The 24,690-nt window shown below is 36.6% G+C and overlaps 1 protein-coding gene and 1 long non-coding RNA gene across 3 annotated transcripts in view; one reads left to right on the top strand and one right to left on the bottom strand.

The window, feature by feature from the left end:
• Positions 1 to 1,916: 1,916 nt before the first annotated feature.
• Positions 1,917 to 24,690, bottom strand: part of LOC107137251 — a 46,257-nt gene continuing 23,483 nt past the window's right edge. For both annotated transcript variants that reach the window (XR_007348054.1, XR_007348053.1), the window contains exons 4-5: positions 5,371 to 5,446; positions 1,917 to 2,900 (exon numbers count right to left, since the gene is read on the bottom strand). This is a non-coding gene — a long non-coding RNA (uncharacterized LOC107137251). The remainder of the gene's footprint in view (positions 2,901 to 5,370; positions 5,447 to 24,690) is intronic.
• The window catches only part of Tmem17 (transmembrane protein 17), a 5,850-nt gene continuing 5,518 nt past the window's right edge, over positions 24,359 to 24,690 (top strand). Inside the window, exon 1 of the mRNA XM_015479624.2 lies at positions 24,359 to 24,690. This exon is cut by the window's right edge and continues 150 nt beyond it. The gene's annotated coding sequence lies outside the window, so the exon portion shown is untranslated.

Consider the following 24,690-nt stretch of genomic DNA (forward strand, 5'->3'; position numbering starts at 1 on the left):
ATTTCTGTTCAATATTGTACTAGAGAAAAATAAAGCAAGAATAAAAGAAATAAATGCACATGCATGGGAAGGTGCAAAACCATAGGGATTCAGGTTGACATGGTCATAACTTTTTTTGCCAACCAGGTGACCCTGGCATACATCTCAAGTCCTATAGGACAAACAATGTTGTTAAGATAGTCAGCCGAACATGGTACACCAGTCACCAACACCCAGCTGATTCTTAACTGATGTTTAAACATGTTAATAGTTTTGGGGAAAGGCCAGGTTCATTCTGGTTGGCTGTGACCCACTGTGGGAGGATGCCCTGCCCAAGGGCTGAGCATCCTCTCTCAGCCTGAGTAAGGGGGGTGTTTGGTCTGGCATCGCATGCCATGCACTGTGTGAAGCAAGTGGCCTCCACCTTCACTGGCAAAGAAGTTTGCTCTAGCCCTGGACTTGGAAGTTACCCAATGGGATTGGCCAATCCCCTGCCTCATTTAGTGAAGAACATTCCATCAAAGCTCCTTTGTGTCTCCCCCCATAAAATAAAGAGATTCTGGGTGCATGCTCTGTCTTCCAGTGTGGAAGAGGACCCTTGAGGTCGCAGAGCAGTCCCACCCTCGACTGAGAAACTCATGTCTGTGTGTTGCATGATTTCTTTGCTGTTTTCTTAGTTTAAAATTGCAGCGAGCGCCTTTGAACCCAGCTCATCTCATCAGTGTGGGAAGCTGGCGAGAACCCACCTTTGTTCAGCTTAGCATGTGAAACCCTTGAGGTGTGGGGATTTACATGTCTTGCTACTGCCCAAGACATGCTTCTGTCCATAAATTCCCAATAAATTGCACTCTGCAATCCTGGGTCTCTCTGCCTCTTATGATCTCATGGCACTTTGTGACTGGTTCTCAAATACTGGGCATAGGTTGTTTTCTGAAACAAAACCTCATTATTCACAGGTAACATATGACCATCTACATGCAGATTTTCTGAAACATATGAATTATGAAACTTAATGAGAAATTTTAGCCAAATTGGTCTTTACAAATTCAATGTATAAAAATCAATTGCATTTTTATCCACTAGCAAAAATGAATATTGTTTGAAAATGTAAAATTAACAATATACCACAATATCAACCTAGGAATATATTTAATCAGTACCTATGAATAAATTTATAAAATAAGTAGAAAACCTTAACAGAAAAGAATGTCAAATTTAATTAAAAGACTTTAAAGAAAACTTGAGAAGTAAATCATTTTCCTGGGTTGGAAGGCAACATTATACAGATTTTGATTGTGTCCTATTTGATCCATGGATTCAATGAGGAAATAAAACTATATACAATTTTATTCTATTTATATGAAGTTAAAAACATGTAAAACCAATGTCCTTTTTAAAAGCACAATATATGTATGTGGCCAAAGGGGGGGAAAAAAGAGTACTTTTGGGATCCGTTTGTCTACAAATGTAGAGGGAAGGGTTAGTTTTTTGTCTCTGTGACCAAAATACCGACAAAAACAACTTAGAGGAGGAAAGATTTATTTTAGTTCATGGTTTCAGAGGTTCAGTCCGTGGTCAGCTGGCTCCAAACCAGAAACACCATGGAGCAAGGGTGTGGCAGAGGAAAGCTGCTCAATTCATGGCAGTCAGGAGGTAGACAGAGACAGACAGAAAGGGGCCAGGGACAGACATGGTCCCCAAGGCCATGACACCAGTGTCCTACTTCCTCCAGTCATGCCCCGCCATCATTTTTACCCCTCCTAGTAAGTCCTTCCAAATCATTAATCAGTCAAATAAATTAATCCACTAATGAGGCAAGAGCCCTCATGATTCAGTCTTTTCCACTCTGAGCATTGCTGCATTTCCTGACACATAAGCTTTTGGAGGAACATTGCAGATATAAAGCATAACAGGAAGGATCAAGAAGGGACTTAGAGTGAACTTTTAAAAATATATTTATTTTCTTAAACTGGGTAGCAGATACTTGCTGCACTACACTTAGGCTGGATGATTTGGGCCTCCACCTTGGGCCCCACGCTTTAGAGTGCCTTCGTTGGAATTTTCTCCTTTCCACTCTGATGCTTGAGATGGGCTGAGGACTATAGTGCAATGCTGCTCTTGAGCCCAGATCTGATCGTGTAAGGGTCTCCGTCATAGGAAGTGCTTTTCTCCAAGGTTTGTAAGTCCTCTTCAACGACTGGGACCACCACAGCTAGGAGTGCTATCTAGGCAAGATACTGAAGCCCTAGACCAGAACTCAAACAGTCCCAGCTTCCCATTTTCCCAGGGCACATTTCTCCTTTGAGGCACTCTTTGATTCTTTACACTCCACCCAAGATGCCCAGAGGAGCTCTGAGACTTATGCCTATGAGGAGGGTCCTGGGGCCAGGGCTTTGTTGCAGGAAGGTAGCCTGGTAAGCAGATCACTCCCACTGGCCAGTGAGACATTTCTTTTGAAGAATCAGAGACTACAGGAAAGGTAGAGATTCACTTATGTAGCATGATTCTTACTCATGTTGGACTAAGGACAAAGTTGGGGCTCTGGGCTGTTTATGGTCCACAGTTAACTTGGGCTGCAGCTATATGCAGACTCTCACCAGAGGCGGGACCAGGGGACAGGCTGTGCTCTATGCACACTTCTCCTATCATTGGCACCCAGGGTAGTTATCCTGCCCCTTCCACAGTCTCTAGGCCCCATGTCATAACAACCCCCTGAGAGATTTAGAGGCCAATCATAATGTCATACTCTCCCAGGTTGATCTTAAGTCTCTTGGGCCAAGGGACTGACTTTGTTGCACAAATAGGAATGGTCTGACATTCCTTAGGGTCCCCACTTCTCCTCTCTTTTAGCAGCACTGTTTAGAAGGCAGGGGTGCAGTGGCATTGTGAGACAGCCATTCCAGGAATGCAGTTGTTACGATCTAATGAGTAAGAAAAGACAAAATCAGATGTTTTTCTGTTTTTGCGATGAAATTCTTATCAATAAATTTATGTGACCAGAAAACAAATGACACTTTACATGTTCCTGCATATTCTGAGTAAGAATCCCATTTGTGGTTATCATCAATGAAGCCCAAAACAGCCTCTGAGAGAGCATTCATTGGAGGCATGTTTGAGGATTCAACAGAGTAAGTAATGGTACCGGGAAATGGTCTTAGGAAACTGCAGCGGTAAGAGGATCTATATTGCTTAAACAGAAGCAAGTTTGGAGTACCTTGGTACTTTAAAAACAGCATTGCTACTTTTTTCCCTGCTGCAGATCTGAAATAAGCAAGAAATCTTCCTTCAATAACACAAAGAGATAGTGCCTGGACTGATGGAAAATCTTCATCTGCACTGATTAGACAATAAATGAATACTGTCACTGAGTCCACAGGTGCTACATCCACAGATTCAACCAACTGTGGATGGAAAACATTTTTTAAAAACATACTGAACATGTATTTTTTTTTTCTTGACGTTATTCTCTAGACAGAACAATTTAACAACTGTTTACATAGCATTTGCATTGTATTGGGTTTCAAGAGTTATCTAGAGATTATTTAAAGCATATGGGAGGATGTGATTGGAGTAAGTCACCCAAACCTCATCCTGACAGCCTCCCCAGGCATCCATTGCTCCAACTCCAGCCCCAAGTTTGGCCACAGGGTCCCCCATTCAAATCCCCTCCTGCTATCAGCTGGCTTCCCCTTCTCCCTAGGTTGCTTCCTCAAGCCTCTAAAACCTTGAAGATTTCTAATGACCTCTTCCAAGGTCACCTATGGCCCTGTTGATCTCAGTCCAGCTGTAAACTTCAAAGGAGTTGTCTGGATTGGTTTCATAGGTATTTTAGAAAGCATATTTAAAAACTGATGACAGGGGCTGGGGTTGTGGCTCAGAGGTAGAGCACTCACCTAGCATGCATGAGGCACTGGGTTCGAGCCTCAGCACCACATTAAATAAATAAAATAAAGGTATTGTGTCCACATGCAACTAAAAAACAAAAGAAGGCTGATGGCAGGCAGGTGTGGTGCCACAGGATTCTACTCCCAGCAATTTGGGAAGTTGAGGCAGGAGGATCACAAGTTCAAGGCCAGCCTCAGCAATTTAGTGAGGCCCTAAGTCAGCGAGGCCCTGTCAAAATTAAAAATAAATAAAATAAATAAAAAGAGGGGGGCCAGAAATGTGGCTCAGTGGTAAAGCACTCCTGGGTTAAATCCCTTGTTCAAAAAAATAAAATAAATAAATAAATAAATTCATGGCAATGTATTCTGTCTTATCAGAGTAAAGGGCAAGATTTCCCTGAAAAATCTGGGCGAACTTTGTAGAGATGAAGGAAGAGAACCGGAGTGAGTGGCAGCTGGTTCAGCAGGAAATTTGTTGGAAGATGAAGGAACTCAGATGGGGGTGGGTGACTTCCACAGGAAAAGTTCTGGATAAGTATCTAAAGATGACCAATGTTTCCTTTGTGTGTGTGGGAAGCAGAATGACTTCAGTATTGTTGAGCCTTCCCAGTATGGCCTCTGAGTATTTCTGCCTAGTTTTTTCTTCTTGAAAAGAAATTGTTTTTCAGCCAGCCAAAGGGGAGGGGGAGGGTGGGGAGGGAGAACACTAAATGGTCATTAGTGTCAGATGTTCCTGAGAAGTCAGAAAAGTATAATGAAGTAGGCACCAGATATAGCAAATAGAGGTCATTTGTGACTAGCATTGCTGATGCTAGATTATAGTGAGTTGGGTACTTACTGGGAAGAGGGAATATGGGGGAACTCTTTTAGGAAATTTGGCTTTAAGAGGTAGAGAAAGCTGAGGAGAAAGCTGGGTGGATGTGGATTGTATATGTGAAGATAAGAGATACTTGAGCCCCTTCTGACTTTGTAGGCTCATAAGCCGAAGCTAAACAAAGAAAGAGGTTGAAAGTAGGAAAGAGTGAGAAATAATGAAGGTAATCAGTTTTTTGGAGAAGGCAAGAAATGTTGGACTCCAGGTAGGTTAAAAGCAATCTGAAAATGGGAATTCTCTTCCTTTGAAACAACAACAACAACAAAATTGTTACCTTTTTTTCAAGAAGATTTAAGTGGCTACTTCTCTTGCACTAGACTGCCTTTATATGATAAACCTTAATTATACTTAAGAATTGATAAAACTTGATAACAAATACAATGTCCTTCCATAGTTGTCCTTGATGCTTCTATGATATTAAAATTAGATGTCCTTCAGTTGTTACCTGGGCATTTGTTTGATGGTCTGTGTAAAACCCGTATTTATTTCTCAGATGAGAGAGAAAGGGAACATCATTATATTTCAGTCTAGCAGGCTGGTGTTATGTGAGCTCATCTGCCTTTTTAAGGGAAGATGCTTAAGAGAGAGATCAATGCTTTGTGATCTGTTCCTCAGTTATAGACTGGGACTTACATGACTGGTATTGATGATCTAATTTATTCCTGATGTTGGTCACAAGTTGAGCTTCTGTTAGTTAAATCTTTTTTGCCTGTAAGATTAAAAAAGAAGATAGTGTTCCTGGATATCCATTTTATACTGCTAAATACCAAGTTCAATCATGAAAAAACAAACACATGCTTTTACAATAATTTCCTAAATTCATAAAGAAAAATTCAATGGGGTAAATGGACCTTTTAGAGGGTTCTTCCTATCAAATGGCTAAGGCTTTTAAAAATACCAATCCAAAGAAGTTCTAATTAAAGACACTTTGTTTTTCTGATAAATTTCCCTGAAGCAAGGGACTGCTTCAATGCTGCAAGGACTTTCAAACTGTGATCAAAATTAGGGCCATCTGTTGAAAAACTATCATTGCTGATTTGGTGGGTAGAAACGTCTTTGAATGTTGAAAGTTGTTCATGTTGCAATTTTCTCTTCCTTTTCTCCTTCTCCAGCTCCTCCTCGTCCTCTTCCCATCTCACCTTGTGCTTTCATTAGCATTAAATACTTTTACCACACAGTAGTCCTCATCTTTAGCAGACTTTGTGGGACAAACTGCTGCTGCTCTTGGTTTTTGTGGCTTCTTCCCTGAACAGTTAATGCTTTCCCAACCGTCTTCCAAAAGTGATTACTCCCAATAAAAACTTCTTCCTTTGATGTCTGGGAGCATCTCTTCTTCAGTATGAATGAACAGCACCTTTGTAAGAGTGTTGCCTATTTCAAATGTGCATGGATTGTCTCCATCTACACCTGTATCCACAGAATCAAAAGTTTTCCCACTTTACTCCTAGCATCACCCTGAGAGCAGCTTCCTTTTTCTTGTCACCCCTGATTCGAATCAGGCAGTCACCAGGTGAGACTTAGTCAATCCCAGGAGGGTCATATTTATAAATCTAAAGGTCATAAAGGCAGGGTGTCAAGTGAAGCCATCGTGCATGAGGGGCCATCTGTACCTTCCTATCAGTGTTTATTGTGAGGATTAAGAGCATAAGGTGCTTTTCAGATGGCAAAACCTCATACAAATGGGAGGAATTATTGTAAGCCCAACCTGTAAAATATATGCAAAGGCATACAAACCAAATAGCACTAATGCTTTGCTCATAAAGCTCTGCATAGTTAGAATTTGAAGCATTTCTTTTCTCTGAAAATCACAGGCTTCTAGCCGAGTTAAAGAAGCATTTTGGTCATCATGAAAGAGAAGCACAGCTTAACAGTTCACCTCTGGACCAGGAAAGAAACAAGGAACGCTAGCTCCCCAGCCTCCTCCTGAGCCCCCTCCAGCTCTATGCATTGCCCAGTCTGTCTCCCTGGCATTTTGTAAGGATCACTGTCTGCCACTTGGGGGATGACATCTCTTACCTCGGAGCTTTCAGGTTTGAAAAATTCTGACAGACACCTATGAGAGCACAATCAGCACTGTACCATTTAAATCTGATTCCTTATTCCACCTCCATGACAGACTGTCCCTCCTAAAAGCTTTTAAAGGATCAGCCTTCCTTTTATTTAAGTATGAAAGAAAGAAAGGGAAACTCAACTAACTCGTAATAAACAAAACAATTGGAAATTCAAGCCACATCTTGAAAAGAGTTAAGGGATCATTTTTCTACAGGGTCCCCTCCCCCAGTGCCTTGTGGGACATTCTTGGAGGCCTCCAGCAGTAAAATGTTTCAGAAATTCAACCTGGAGTTTGCTGTCCTCCCTGCTCCCAGAGGGCCAAAGTGTCAAATAGTCGCTTAGAAAGGAAGCCACCAAACAATTGCCAGGCCATTTCTGACTCCCTTAAATTTCCAAAGACTTACATAAGATGGGCATGAAGGGTACATATAAATGTTAGCTACTTAAAGTTAATTATTTAATTAAATGATAATTAAATATTAAATTCCAATCACACCTGCATATGTTGTCCTCTTCTTCTCTTACCTGTTGTTGGGACTCAGAAAACAAAACCCCACAATGAATATCTCAGAAGCAAAGCTCAAAAAAGCAAAGCCTCTCTCTGACCTTCTCTCCTCTTGTCTCCTGCTCCCCTTTGTCCTTCTCAAGGCAAACCATGGAAACTAGCATTTCTTTTCCCCAAGGCAAGTCACAGAGACTAGAACTTTTTTCCCCAGAGCCAGCCATGAAGCCTCAAAATATTATTCTACACTTCCCTTCACCTTTCTGAAGGAATATTTCATGGAGAAGAAGAAGAATCCGAACAGACCGACCTTGCTGGGTTTCTGCACTCCATTAGCACAAGATCATAAGCTTTTTGTCCAATCTCACTTCTACCCAGGTGTTCATGCTTCATCGAATCTAAACTTAAAAGTAGAGACATTTCTCTGCACTGTGGGTCTTCAATCTGAAAGCTCATGTGTCACACAGAACAGTAATCAAATAAAATTGGTAAAATTCTCTCTTCTAATTTGTCTTGTTATACAGGTGTCATCCATGACCCATTATGGTGGAGCAGAAGGGGTCTGATCTCCTCCCCTTTCTTTCCCTGCACTGCCCACAATTTGCCTTTAGTGTTTCTTGTATCACTAGAACTATAACAACCACAGTGAGTTTTTACTAGAATAAGCATGATCAGTAGACCTCATAATTCACCATGTAAGCTAAAATAAGGAAAAAATAGAAGTGCTCAATGAAATGTTTTCCTTGAGTCCCACCATGATTCACTTCTGTGCTGATTTCCATTGTTAGCTAAGTTGTCCCTCAGTACCCACAGGGGTTGGTTTCTGGACATCTCTCCCCTGCATAGATATGAAAATCCAAGGATCTCAAGTCCTTTTTACAAATTATATATAGAGGTTGTATCTAACCTACATGACATCCTCCTGTATGCTTTAAATCTCTTAAGATTACTTATAATACCTAATACAATGTAAATGCTATGGAAACAGTGGCACTGTGCTGTTTAGAGAACAATGACAAGAAAAAAAAGTTTGCCTATGTTCAGTCCAGATGCAATTTTTTAATGAATTAATTTCAGTCCATGATTTGTTGAATCCATGGATGTGAAACCCATGGATCTGGATATTTGACTTGAAAGATAGTTCATAGATCTTCTGAGTCTCCATTGAAGACCAAACTAAGAGAAATGGACCTTTGGACTTGACTTTGGTGTGATGCTTCATAGTTTACAGAACATCTTTGTTCATGATTTCCTTCCATATGTGCAATGGCAACTCTCAAGTAGGCAATATTGCAGATGAAGAAACTGAGTCTCAGGGGATTCAAATGGCACAGGTAGGAAATAAGGATTCTTAAAACCCAGACTCTAACTCTTTTTACCACACCACGTTTCCCTGAGTATTAAATACAAAGATAATAGTCTATAAGGAAAGCTAATATAAGAAAACTCAAATATAAAGAATAAGAATTAAAAAGAGGATCATAAAAAATCACATTAAAAGGACAGTCTTGTATTTTAAAATATAAATGCAAACATACATAATCCATACAAACACATAAATTTATGTGCACACAGCACTGTTTATAATAATATATTATAAAAATTATAATTTTTATAATTATAACCTGTACTTTTTTCTTCTATTTGTCTTCTGACAAGTGTGATGGTATTAATAAATTGAAGGCACCAGGCGTAAAACATCTGAACTAATGTATGTTTCTGTTGATTCATTTGTGGTGGTGTTGACACTGGAGCTGCTTGTAGACTATCTTCTCACATATAATAATTATTATTTAGTGATGGCAAAGCTCTGTGGATGTGACCAAAGTGTCAGTGACATAAAGAAAAGCCTGTTTAAATGATCTGCAAAGCGGGGCCACAGCTGTAACTTTGCCCTGGCAGAGCCTGTCAAATAAATAGCATGATCTTTTCAAACACAGCCATATTATTTTCTTCCTGGCATTTGTAATTTGTTAAAACTCTTAGTGTGCGTGTCTTTCTTCCTAATAACAATGGCATATGGCCAATCTCTGTACTTATCTCTTGCACACACATTACTTCTATGTATATTTAATCTAGTTTTTATATTTGAAGGAAACACACACAGATTTTGCTGCAAATTTTAAACACATTTTGTGACTGCGGTGATACAATTTATAACTCAGTGATATAACATTCAAAAATGCTTTTTAAAAAAAGCAATTTCATTAAGAGATGATATAAAAGTAGCCCAAGATCAACTGTTGGCTCTGCTTAGAAGAAAAAACCCCAAACCATGATGCTTCAATATGCTGATATTTGGTTTTGTAAATCATACTACATCTGGTATTTATAGGCTTAGTCTTATTGCTAGAGCCCCAAGAGCATCTCTCTGGGATCTCAGCCATTGTCTATCAATTTATTTGTACCTTGGTAGATGTGTGAATATCCAACAGTTTTCTAATTTAGAAATGATGGTAGATTTTCAAAAACTTTTATTTTATTCATAATTTAAAGATTAGATACTGAAATAAGAGCCACCTAACATTATTGTCAACAAAATTTATTGTTAACATAAATCCCTTTAGGCAGGACTTTTCTCCCCACACAATAAAAATTACACAACCTCAAGGTTTGAAAGAACTTTGAGGTTATGGAAGCCAGACACTCTTTCTAGACAACTGAGTGCATTGGTTAAGAATTGGAGTTCTGGAAACAATATAATCAGGGTTTCCATATTTATACCTCCTACATGATACCAGACAAGCCTCTGAGTTTCTCTCTTGATTTGCTAAATGAAGATAAAATAGAACCTCATTCACTGGGTTGCCATGATTGAACAAGACAGGACATGGCTCAGTGCATTCATATAGAGGGTGCTCAAGAAATATGAGCTCTTTTATTCTTATGGCCTTAGAAATCCTACAGAGTTCCTGTCACAGTCACTCTCAGTCCTTAATTGAACTTCTAGTGACAATGAACTTTTTGCCTCTTAAAGAATCTCTATCACAATTTTGAGTCACTCTGACTCTTCAAAGTTCTTCCAGAGTTTCTTTCTCTCTCTTCCTCTTGCCTCCTTTTGTTGACCCTGATTATTTCTTGGCCCTTGGGAGTGATGTGGATAGAGATAATCATCTCTATAATAATTCTTCCTTCAAATAGTTTCAGACAAATACATTTTTCCCCTTCTGTGAATCTTCTTTTCTTCAGTTGAAATATTCCCAAATCCTTTCCTCATATGATGTTTCCAAAGTCCCCTCATCACCACTATGATTGTTCCTCTACCAAATGCTTTCAATTTATTTCCACACAACTTTCTTAAAATATGATACACACAGCTAAAGAAATTGTCCAGGTGAGGACTAAGAAGTTAAAATCATATGAAATTCTGACTCTGAATAATGTCAGTTCTATTTTTTCACATCCAATTTTGATACCTTTTATTTCTTTTCTTGCCTGGTTCAGTATTGAATAAAAATGAGATACAGTCTTTTATGCTTGTTTTCTTCATTTTTAAAAGGAATGATTTGATGTTAAATTTTGTATCTGCAAGCCTTACCTCATGTCAAGCAAATTTTAGCCAAACTTGCATTAGGACTATTGGACGTGTAAGTGTGGTTATGAGAAACATAGAGGTTTTCTATGAAGGGTTTAACATCTATGACATTCATAACAGTCAACCTCAAGCTTCCTTAGAAGTATGAATAAAAACAAACTGGTAAAACTATAGTCTTTTTGAGAATTTGTCTTGTCTACAAGCTGTACTTTTTATGTACCTCATTTCACTATGGAAATGTGTCTGCCTTATTTTGAGGATGAGGGAATATTTTTACTACAGATTCTCTCTCTTTCCAATGATTGTTCAAATATTAGCCAAATAAAATAAACAATCTCAAGCATAACTAAAGCAAACATACTGTGAAGCTTGATCCCTTTGGCAGGAGTGTAGGACTGTAGCCTCCCTAGTTCTGTCCCCTTAACCTTCATTAACAAAGCCTAAGATCTCAACAGTTTTTTGGCATCCAAAGCACACTGATCCTGGCAACATCCAAGCTCCCACATCCAGAGGTTATCTAATTGGTATTCTAAATTTACAAGCTGATCATTAGTCTGTTTATATTAAGTATTCATTAGCTATGATGGAAGATATAAATAAATAGTTACATAATTTGAAGATATCTTTGAGTATGATATGAAAAGCAAAAACAATAAAGAAATTGATAGATTTAACTTCTTAAAAATGAAAATCTTCAGGGCTGGGGATGCAACTCAGTGATAGAACACTTTCCTAGTATGCAGAAGGCCATGCGTTCAATCCCCAGCACCCCAAAAAAGAAAAGGAAATATATATATTCCATAAGCAAAAGACAAACTTGAAGGAAATATTTATTTGCATATTTCAGAAAATGGTTAAAGTGCTTAATACATAAAACTAAAAAAATTTAAATACACACCCTAGTTGAAAAATGAACCAAAGACATGAACATAAATTTTCCATACCACAAAATCCAAATGGCCAATATACATATGAAAAAAATGTTCAGCTCTACTAATATATATATATTTTTTAAAGCAAGATAAAGGGCTGGGGATGTAGCTCAGTGGTAGAGCACTTGCCTAGCATGTGCATGTCCCTAAGATATCCTGTCCCCTGTACTGCTAAAAAAAAAAAAAAAAAGCAGGATTCTAATTTGTGCCTATAAAATTGGCAAGAATGTCAAGTCTTTTACCCAGCAGTAAAATTTTTTCATTCAGTGGTCAAGCAACAAGCAAATGGGCCAATATTCTATGCATTGCTAGGAGTTAACCAGAAAGAAGTGTAACATTTTTTCCACAAGCATGTTGCATTTCATTTCCTATGTACAGCATATTACTTCATAAATTAAATAAAATAATTTTGTATGATCATAAAATTGAAAGAATAATGTCTAATTATTTGAAGAAATATTTGAGACTTTTAAGGAACAACAATTTAGAAAATGGTATTACAGCATAATCCCAAGAGATTTAGTCAAATAAATTATAGGATATTAAAACAGTATTATAAAATAATACTTAATTATCTATAAATAGTGATACATTAGAATCATAATTCTACATTTCATAATAAATAGACTCCTAAAAAGAAATTAATTGTCTTAATTTTTAAATATTTGACAATAAGAATATATTATTTTTGTAATCAAAAATTTTTAAAAATGTTATGTACTGGACTTAGTCATTACAGCTTGTAAAATTCTGTTGAAACAAAATGCTTTTTCTCAGTGAATTTGATAAGTATGCTTTCAACAAAAGTGATAAAACTGTTGAATAAAAGAGGTAAAAAGGGAAACTTTTATTTTTTATTAAAAACAAGAATAACAACAACAAAACCTTTCTCTTCAGCTGAAGTAATTCATTAATTAGTATCTCTTGAGCATCTTTACTTAATACATTTCTAATTCACACTGAGTGAAAATTTCTCAATCATGTTCATAAGGTATTAAATGTCTTAATGAAATACGTTGCTGAAGATCAGATACACATTTCCTAATCGATCAGTTTCTCCAAATTGCAAGACAGAAAGATACATTTGAGTCACCTTAAGAAATGAGGTTTCATTTCTCATCTTAAGAAACAGGGTTAAATAGGGCTGGGGTTGTAGCTCAGTGGTAGAGCACTTGCCAAGCATGTATGAGGCACTGGGTTGATCCTCAATACCACAAAATAAATAAAATAATTATGTACATCTACAACTAAATAAATGTTTTTTTTTAAAAAAAGAAAAGAAATGGAGTTAAACATCCTAAACCTAGAAACAAAAAGTTTCCAAGAACCAAGGCCTTCCTGAAGAAAAGGCTTCTCTCTCTCTCTCTCTCTCTCTCTCTCTCTCTCTCTCATTGCCTACATGGTACCTGCTTCTCCTTCAGGATTTGCTTTGCTCTCCTTTTGTACTTGCTGACCAGTTCCTCCTACACTGCGCTACTCTAAATCATAAAGAAAGCTAATCTGATTGGCTACTATCATGCAAACTCTGCTTCCCTGAGCAAAGGTAGGGTAGGCCATATTTATCTAAAAGAAACACTGAGTATCATAGGCCCTGTGACTGATGTGACTACTAGCAAGCTGCTAATTCTGACAAAGTAGAAAGTGAGACTAGAATAATGTGATTGCTCATAGTAAACACACTCTGCCTAATAAGCACAAATTGTACTTCTAAACATGCTCCTAGACCAAAGCATAAGGAAGATAAAAGAAAGAAAATTTTTAAACCTTAAAAGTCATATGTAATACAGTAAAAAATGTTTCACTTTAGATATAACTGGAGTTCCAGAAATAAAAAGAGAGAAAAAAAGAAAATGGAGGAAGAAGCAATGTTTGAATAGATAATGGCCAAGATTTTCCCCAAAATCCCAAATATATCAAAACATAAGAAGTGCTATGTACCTCAAGAGATTTACATGAAAAAAAAGTAAAACTCACATCTAGACTTATCAAACACTGAAAACTGAAGACAAAGTAAAAATTAAAAGTAGTCAGAAGAAGACACAATACCTTCAAAGAAACAAGACTGACAGCTGACTTTTCATCAGAAATAATGGAAACAGAGATAATAGAATTTTTTTTTTTTTAAGAAAACTGCCAACCTAAAATTTTACACCCAGCAAAATATCCTTCAAAAATGAAAGTAAAGACATTCCAGACTAAAATACAAAAATAAGAAACTGAGAGGGTCTGTTGCTAATAAACTGATACTGAAACAAAGATGAATATAATTTGAGAGAGAAACATAGGAATAAGGAGCAATATAAAGAGTAAAAATCTGGATAGAAAAGAAATCTGGATAGATGTAAATGCATATTAACTGCCTAAACTAATAATAACATTGTGGTGTTTTGCTTATATGTAGAATTAAAATATATGACAATATTAACACAAAAGACAGAACAGAGGAAAGAACAGCCTGAATTCCTTACACCATAATGAAAGTGGAAAAATATTAATTTGCATTTAGATTTAAGGATACATTTTATCTCTGGAGTAACTACAAAAAAATAAGAAAATAATATATAATTAACAAGTTTATAGAAAGGATAAAAATAATTAAAAATAAATCCAAAAGAAAGCAAGAAAAGAGAACAAAAAAACAGAATAAAAGTGGGACAAATAGGAATTTGGTAGTAAGATGATAGGTTTAAACCCAAATATTTAAATAATTATTAAAAATATAAATGAGCTAAAAGACAAAATTGTCAAAATAATTGAAAAAGATACTTTGTGCTGCTTACAAAACACATGTTAAGATTACAGAGAGTTTGGAAGTTTGCATTCACAAAAAGAGAGCTAAAGAACAGAGTATATTTTATAACATATCTAGTACCACATAAAAAAGCAGCACATTTAAAAATGATAAAAAGAATCAATTAATCAGGAAGGTATAACAATTTCAAATTTCTAACCTCTTAATAACATGGTTTAAAATTATCAGAAAACATTCTGACAACTAAAAGAAGATATGGACAAATTCACAATCAGAATGGAAGATTTCAACATATCTCTGTGACTAATAGCAGAAGAAAAGAAGATTTTAACATAATTAACAAACATGGCCTAAATAACTTACATAGATAGGATACCAAACAACTACAGAAAACATGTTCTTTTCAAGTATACCTGAACATTTGTCAAAATTGATCATATGCTCAGCCATAAAGCAAATTTCAAAAAATAGCAAGGGACTGGAATAATATAGAGTATGTTCCCTAACCACAATGGACTTAAGCTAGAAATCAATTACAAAAAGATAATTAGAAACTCCCCAATGTTTGAAATGAAAAATAATGCACTGCTAAGTAATTCATGGGTCAAAGAAGAAATCTCAATAGAAATTAGAACCCATTTTTAACAAAATATAATGAAAATATTACATATTAAAATGTATGGAGTACAGTAAAAGACAAAAGAAATTTCATAACCCTTAATGCATATATTTTTAAGTCTGAAAATCAGTGATCCATATGGGAAAAAAACGACAACAAAATTAAACCCACACAGAGTAGAAATAAGGAAATAATGAAGATTAGAATATAAATTATTTAAACAAAAAACAGTAGACAATACAATGAGCCAAATACTTTTTCTTTGAAAAGACTAATACAATTGATAAATTCCCATCAATATTGATCAAGAAAAAAACAAAGATATAGTAGTATAACTTTCCTTTGTACACCTGTGACTACACCACAGTGAATCGCACCGTCGTGTACATCCACAGGACTGGGGTCCTAATTGGAATAAGATATTTAATGCATGTATAATACATCAAAATGGACTCTACTGTCATGTATAACTAAAAAGAACCCATCTGAAAAAAAAAAGAAAGGAGGCACATCAATATAAATTCTACCAGCATTAAGAATATAATAATAAACAGAAATTATAATACTACATGTCAATGAAATGTCTAATTCCTAGACATATACAACTTACTAGAGTGAGGGTAAAAGGGGAATAGAAAATCTGAATAATTTTATACTCACAAACAAAAATTGAGGGGCTGGGGATATAGTTCAGTTGTTAGAGTGCTTGCCTTCTATTCACAAGGCCCTTGGTTCAATCCCCAGCACCACAATTGATAGATAGATAGATAGATAGATTTGAAAAATTTAATCCATAGCCTTTTCACAAAGAAAATTCCAGGCCCAGATGGCTTCCCTGGTGCAATCTTTCAAATACTTTATAACAGAACACCAATCTTACACAAATTCTTTCAGTGAACAAAAAAAGAAAGGACATTCTCAACAATTTTATTAGGTCAGTACAACCCTGATACCAAAAGTTGGCAATAACATCACAAGTAAGGAAAATTACAGCCCAGTCTCTCTCATGAATGTAAATGTGAAAATCCTAAATAAAATATTAGCAAGTCTCATCACTTGTAATAGCCCAAAATGAAAAAAAAAAAAACCCTACACATTTCATCATAATTTGTATGGAAAAGATTCATGATAAATTCAAAGAGCAGAATATTAAGCAGCAATTAAATTGAATGAGCTACTGTCACCCATGACTTGGATGAATCTCAGAATTGTAAAGTTGAGTCAAAGAAGCAAACACAAAAGGTGCATAATGTAGAACTTCCTTTATAAAAAAATAATATCATGCAAAATTAATCTATAAACACAGAAATCAACATAGTGATGATTCAGGATGAAAGGAGGATAATTACCAAGAGACATAAAGGGGTGCTTCTGGGATATTGATAGAGGGGCGGTCCATTTCCTGATCTGGGTGCTGGTTACACAGGTGGGTTCACTCGGTCAAAATCAGGAGACTCTGTGCTTATGATTTGTGCATTTTTCTGTGTACGTGTTACACTTCAATTAAATTTAATTTAAAAAACTTTCTTTAAAATATAGAACCATTCTTGCTTGAATTGTTACTGCTCTCACTGGTCTGAATTATTCAGAATCAATCATTCTATTTCTCTAAAAAGCAGAACTCTGAATGTAACTACTTTCTTCAGGATTCCCAATTCATCATGGTATAGATGTGAAATGGCTTAATATTTCTAATAATCCTTCCCCATTAATTATGCTAGCTAACTTGTTTCTAGGTGTCAGCTCTTTTAATCGTATCCTGGCTTGATTCCATTTATTTATCAGCCCCTTCAAGTTATTGAGATCATCTCATTCTAGCATAAAAGGCTCAATTTTGTTCCCTTTCAACTTAAACATCAAGCTGAATCTAAAACCATTTTTCCCCCCTTTCATTACCTCCAGACTTACTCAAAGGTAGAAATTTGCTGCCAGTGGCTTGTGGTGTCTATGCCTGTGAGTGAGGGGGCAGGTGCTCCTCCCTTTACTACCTTTCCTATCCTTTTATTTGGTGCTTCTCTTCTGATATCAGAGCAGAAGAAATGGGGAAGTAGATATCTAATGTGGCTTCACTAGAAAGGTTTGATCCCCTCTCTTTAGGATTTCTGCTTTCCTAGTTAGCTCTGTGAAACTTGTTGTTCTCCTATACTGGAGAGAATCCAAGCATTCCTTCGTTGAAAAGGGCCTTCTCACTGCCAGTTTCTTGAAGCACATCTTGCACGAACTTGACCTCTACTTGCCCTCTTCCAGGAGAGATCCAGTTAGCAGCCTCTCTTGGAGTGGAAAAGTAGTCATCTTCCCTCAGTCAGGCCATCTCTTGGTCACATCTCTCTTTGTCCTAGTAGCATCAAGCACTCATTCAGGAGAGGTAGGAGATGAGATGACCACCAGTCCCTAGCCTACTAAAGTGGGGAGGGTTAGGCATCTCTAACTTTATGAGCAAGTGTCTTTCAGGATGCCCCTCTAGACTTTGAGGGGAAGAAGTTGGAAGGTCCTTGCTTAACATTTGGATGGCCATCTTAAGTGACAGCTGCCATTTTAAGAAAAATTTCCACTTTCCTGCCCAATGACATTTCTGAGAAAGGCTCACCACTCCCTCATACCGACCCCACCCTGAACTGGAGGCATTAGGACCTGCCTGGCTCTAATCAAAAAGTCCCAAACTCCAAGCCTGTGTTGGCTCTCTCCATCTATGGAGAGATGGCCTTTATCTGACAGCTCTGACAAATAATCTCTCATGTGTATCTCTGCCAGGTCTCCATCTTTCATTTCTCACTTGCCCATCTCTGGGTTCTTTGCTTTCCTTTCAGAAGCATCTCCATCTCCTCCTATACAGTGAGAACGGGGAGAAGGGAGAGAATAGAACAATCTCATGAAGGTTATATTTCACAAAAAGCCGATCTCCTGCTGCCCTCTTCTTCCTTATACTCCAAGGAGTAGGAATGAGGTGGCTTGGGGAATGTTTATCATAGGGTAGTTTCCTTGTATTGACATTTCTTGTAGGGTGGCCTAACTATAGGTGGTCCCTCAAATTAGAATACCTGTGCTTATCACCTTCTGTGCACAGCTTTAGACTTTGGCCAGGGCCCAGGGAATATCCCTATTGATATCCTATTACACTTGTCTCCAATCTCCTTGAACTTCCGTTAATCTTCACAGAATGTGTTGAAGACAAAAGAAAGAAAGAAAAAGAACAATTCTGTATTAACTCAAAATACAGTGGGAAAGGAAATGGGATATAGGAATAATTGCAATGATTTTCTATTTTGCAAAGCGAACATCTTCAAGAAAATATGGAGAGTTGGGTTATTCATCTATACACATATAATGAACAATTCAAATTTATTTGAACTCTTTACCTGCATATACACTTTTTGTTTTAATATCAATTTATTACATTTGTACTTTTACAGTCTTGATTTAATTGAAGATCAAAATTAAACATGACTAAGCAATGTAAAATACACTGTTGAAGACAAATTATACCATTTATTTAAAGCACACAACTACAATTTAAAACAGTCCATAAGGAACAGGAGGACTGGGGATATTGCTCAGTGGTAGAGAGTTAGCATGCATGAGGTTCTGGGTTTAATTTCCACCATCACAAAAACAAACCAAAAAGCCCCACAAAGAACAGGGAATAATATATCAATAAGTGGTGTAATATTTTATTATAGTCAATAACAAGTAAAAAACAATTTTCTTCCAGAAAGGGAAACATAATTTGTACTTTCTACCTGTAGTATATAAATGTGTTTAGTACAGTAGGACTATTATAGCTAAAAATGGAACTTATTCAGTAAAATGGCCATTGCTTCTAATCAGAATCGCTATTCACTTGACAGATCTGAGGCTTCCTTAAGCAGGGTTTTGCTTTTCTGATCTTCTTCCCTCGGTGTGACATTCTCATCTCCCACATAGTTTGACACACAGAGCAGCTGCTTGATACAGCAGATGAGCAGTGTGGTAGGCCGACACAAAGAAATGCCACAGAACCAGAAAACTAGAATATAAACAGCATTTTAGAAGGGAAAGAATTGTCTAATAAAAATACTCAATGGGGATGACTTTGAAGGCAAAGTATTAAAGTCAGCCTTGAAATATCACTTAATATAGTATAAAAAATTCCTTTCATGAGATTTTACTTTCTCTATAATTCATAGTCTGGCTCTTTCTTATAAACCTTTTAAAAGTGCTGTGAATAGAATATATTATATGAAGAATTCAAAAAGCTTTGATTATTCATTAATAATTTGGGGATTATAAGATTCCATTTCAAGTTATTTAGAATAGCTTTTTTTTAATGTGGGTGCTGATGTAGAATCATATATCATATATAAAGATATTATACCCAAATATATAATTTCTTTTAAATTTATCTAGATTGTTATAAATGTCTTCAGACTCACTTTAAAGCAATAAACTGAATGACATATTCATTTAAGATATCATTTCTAAACTCTGTATTAGTTTCAAATGCAAAGAATTTGTATCTTTATTATAAGCAGTAATTTAAATCATTCCCCATATCATTTTCTTGTCACATAAAGATACCAAACAACTTTGTCCTGATATATCAAACAGAAACAAATCATCACATTAGCCCCATTTTTTGTGAAAATAAATAAGTAAACCATAAATATAATTAAACTCCAATGAAATACATTAAACAATTATTATATAAGCAACTGTTCCTCTGAACATCAGCAATGGTACAAGAACGAAACAGTTTAATTCAATAGGGCTATTTATTAATCTCGCCAGGAAGGATTCCCATGATTTTAAGACTAGAGGCTCTCTTTAGATCCCTACATGAGTAGTGGATCTAGCTTATGAGAAACCCAAGTTGTACTAGTCCCTGACTCCCTGAAAGTGGATCCCCTCTTGTGAGTTTCAGAATTTCACAAATGTGATTGCCTATAAAAATTGTGAGCATCAACTAACAAAATAATATTTGGAAAGTTTTTTGAGTCCTTTGGACCATTTGTGGTTCTGTTATCAGCCAGAATCTAAATTTGTGAAAAGAAACCAAGAGGAAGTTTCACCCCACATCAGACAAACTTTATTTGTGTCAAACAGTAGGGCTGTTTTCAAGCCACATTGCTCCTCTCAAATTCTCTCCTCTCATTTAGTTTTGCACCATGATTGCCTCTGCCTTTCAATTTATTTTTAATAAAATTTTTCTGATTCTGAAATGCATGTTCATTATAGGAAATTTGAATAATATAATTTACAGGAAAAATATCCATAACTTTTTCAATGTCTTCTGCCTGGGTTTTGGTGAAATAATTATAATCTGAACAAGGTGTTCCACACTTTTTTTCAATGCTAGAGGAAAAAAACATCTTTAAAATATTTCACTCAGGGGCTGGAGTTGTAGCTCAGTGGTAGAGCACTTGCCTAGCATGTGTGAGGTACTGGGTTTGATTCTCAGCACCACATATAAATAAATAAAATAAAGGTTCACTGACAACTAAAAAAAAAATCTAAAATATTTCACGCAGGCTTTGATAAATTTGGCTGGAAAATTGACTTTTTCAATGATTAATTGTATTTACTAGGAAAGTAATAAAATATTACCCAGTAGGTACAGTTGAATTCAGAAAATTAAATGCTAGCAGTATTGGGCTTAACTGTAGGTTAACTGTTTCTTCTTTATAGATGTTGAAATGATAGCTATCATGTACAGAGAGTTTTATTTAATATATAATTTTCACATTAACCACAGCTATATGATATCATTATTCCCACTTTACAAAACAAAAGTTAGAAATCAATCACACAACTCTTAGGTATAAGCTGAGAATTCAGGGGGTTTGGACTCTCTGCTTCCAAGGGCATTTTTTCCACAACAGCCCAACGGCTTACTATGGGTATCATAATCCCTAATCCTTCCTCCTTTTAAAAAAAATCTAATACCAATAATGTTGGAAGTAACATCTTGTATAAAACTTTGTTTCTCTGATTATTTTCTGTAAGCAGAGCCTTAAAATTTCTATTATGATATTATAGGCAGAAACACTTTTTATAGTGGATTAATAAGATATTTATCAGTCATATATTAATAAATATATTAATCATATATTATAAGTAATTTTCTATGTGTTGTGGAAGATACAAGGAAATAGCTTGTTTCAAGGCATTTACAAATTACAACTTAAACATACAAAACTGCTTAATTTCACAGGATAAGGATATGTTTAAAATTTTTTCTTAATTAAAGTTATGAACAGCACATAATCTTAAAGCCCCCAGGAGGACTACATTCATTTCTTTATGTGTGTGTATTTTATTAATTTTTTAGTTGTTAATTAATTAATTTTACAGTAGAATGCATTTTTGACATATTGTACACATACGCAGCACTACTTCTCATTTTCTGGCTGTACATTTTGGTGAAGAGTCACTCCAGTAGTATAACCATAAATGTATATAAGCTAATAATATCTGTCTCATTCTACTGTCCTAGCACATGCCAGGCAAGTACTCTATCACTGAGCTACAACCCCAGAAATCCTCACAGCCCCACCCCTCTTTTCACTCCCCTCTACACAAACCAAAGTTCCTCAGTTCTTCCCTATCCCCCCCCTGCCCCCACTACAGATCAGCACCCACTTATCAGAGAAAACATTTAGCTTTTGGTTTTGGGGATTGGCTTATTTCACTTAGCATGATATTCTCTAATTCTATACATTTACATACAAATGCCATTTTATTCTTCTTTAAGGCTGAGTAATATTCCATTGTGTTTATGTACCACATTCTTTTTTATCTATTCATCTTTTGAGGGACATCTATGTTGGTTTCATAGTTCAGCTATTATGAACTGAGCTCTATAAACATTGATGTGGCTGTGTCACTGTAATATTCTGATTTTAAGTTCTTTGGGTATAAACCGAGAAGTGGGAGAGTTAGGTCAAATGGTGGACTCATTCCAAGTTTTCTGAGGTATCTCCATACTGTTTCCCATAGTGGTTGCACCAATTTGCAGTCCCGCCAGCAATGCATCCCCTACATCCTCACCAACAGTTATTATTGCTTGATAATTTCCATTCTGACTTGAGTGAGATGAAATCTTAGAGTAGTTTTGAATTGCATTTCTCTAATTGCTAGAGATGATGAACAATTTTTCATATGTTTGTTGATCGATTGTATTTCTTCTTCTGTGAAGTGTCTGTTCAGTCAGGCAGGAACATTTTTAAGGTTGTTTGTACATATTGTCAATTGCCTATCTCACTGTGATTGTCTAGATAATAATTCAATTAGCAGAACATGAGGCCTCCAGTTTTACTGTACCCTTTATAAAAATCTTGGTTCATATAATAGATGAAAATGGATTCTTGGTTGTAACTCTGTGCTTTAATACATTAATTCTCCCCTCTACAGAGTAAACTTTATACCTGGGCTGACTTAAGTCCTTGAACTAGGACTGGAAAGCCCTAGGAGTACTCGAGAGGCCTTTTCTTCTCTTTATTCAGCCAGTCACCACTCAGTTCCAACTCTAAAGTCCCTCCCTGACCTCAAGGAGCTTGTGGACTAGCAAGAGAGACACATAAACAGAAAATTTACAGGACAGAATTACCAGCACTGGGACTAAAGTAACAAGAGGAAAATGCTTTGGGAAACACAGTGGAGGGCACCTAAGCCAGCTTTAGAAAGGTCCTGGAAGCCTTTATGGAGATGCTGGAGCCTGCACACCATCTTGAATGAAGCAGAAGTTAGCCAGCTTTTCCCTGATGTCCTCAACCACAATTAACTGCTTCTTCATCAATGTTCTTTTATTAGAGCACTTACAACAATGTGTTGTACTGATTTGTTCCCATGTCTAGCACTCTCTCACTGGACTGGGCTTCTTGATGGGAAGGGACCATATCTCTAGTTAGCCTAGCACAGTCCCCCCAAATGTAGTGGAAATGCAATAAAATTTTGTTGAATTATTTTTAAATTCTAGCCAAAAAAAAAAATTTCTTCCTATACTTTCCTCTTGACATTTGTATGAATATGTGTGATTTTCCTTTTGGTTTTTTAAATTAATAGTTTGCCACACACCCATCAGAAAGGCTGAAAGAAAAGGATGGGGAAATATCAAGTGTTGGTAAAATATATGAAGTAAGAGGGAGTTCATACATTGCTGGAAAGAGTAGGAATTGGTACGATCCTTGTGGAAAACTGTTGGCAATCCCTACTAAAGCTGGGTCTTACAGCATCTTCCCTCCAGCAATTTCCACTCAACACAAGTGCATCCATATGCTCACCAAGAGGCATCTTTTTACCAAAAGCAGTACTGTTTATAATTGCTCCATACTAGTGGTACATAATGTTGGGATTCATTGTTACATATTTGTATATGCACACAATATAACAATATAATATGGCCTATATAATTCCCCAGTATTTCCCCTTTTCCTCTCCTCCTTCCTCTCTGGGGTCTACTGATCTCCCTTTGATTCTCATGAGATCCCCTCCTTCCATTTATTTTGCTTTTTTCCTCTGTAGCTTCCACATATGAGAGAAAACATATGACCCTTGACTTTCTAAGTTTGAGAACCAGATTTTATTTAAAGTTCCTCTTGTGTAATTGCTTTAATATGAAGTATAAAAATTAGCAAAATTGTCCTATGCTGAGAGACATAAAGGGAATAGGAAGGAAGAGCTCCCCGGGATGCGAGTAAGGGTCAGGTTTTTTTTTTTGTTGTTGTTGTTGTTGTTGTTTGTTTTGTTTTTGTGGTGTTGGGGGAAGCACTCTACCAACTAACTGAGTTACATCCTTAGCCCTTTCAGTTTTTTGACCTAGATGTCAATTCATTCAGTTTGTGCCTTTCTCTATATTACACTTATATGGTTTTATTTGTTTAAGTAATACATCTTTTTATTTAAAAAAAAATTTTTTAGTTGTCAATGGGGCCTTTATTTTATTTATATGTAATGCTGAGAATAGAACACGTGCCTCACACATGCAAGGCAAGCGCTCTACCACTGAGCCACAAACCCAGCCCCTAAATAATACATCTTAAGAGAAAGCTAGGAAACACAAATATACACCCCCCCCCAAAATTTTTTTGAATCACCCACAATTCCACCATCCAGAGATAAATTACTTTTAATATTTCAGATTATTTCCTTTCAGTCCTTTTTTTTCTTAAAGCCAGTGAGCACACGCACACACTCCATCTTCTCCGTACATTTTACACACACACACACACACACACACACAGAGTCATGAACAATCTTTAGGTTCAGCATTCATTCTATATTCCTCTTTAGAAAGGCTGCACTAATTTACAGTCTCACTGGCAAGGTTTGAGCGCGCCTCGTGGTGCAGTCCAACCTCAGGTGGTTTATAATTACTTCTGATTATTTTTAAGACGGTGGGGCTTAAGACGGGACTAAGGGATCTGCCGTCTGGAGCCCCGCTGGGGTGCTGGGCTCCTAGGGCCTGGAACCAGCTCTCTGCAGACCTCCCTCTGCCAGGCGCTCGGGCTCCCAATGAGGCTGCCAGCGCGTGCCCGGGGTCCGCCGCGCCTCACACCGCCGGGTTGCCGTGGGAACCGCGGAGCGCGG

The sequence above is a fragment of the Marmota marmota genome, unplaced genomic scaffold (assembly GCF_001458135.2).
Source record: "Marmota marmota marmota unplaced genomic scaffold, marMar, whole genome shotgun sequence".
Lineage (NCBI taxonomy): Eukaryota > Metazoa > Chordata > Mammalia > Rodentia > Sciuridae > Marmota > Marmota marmota.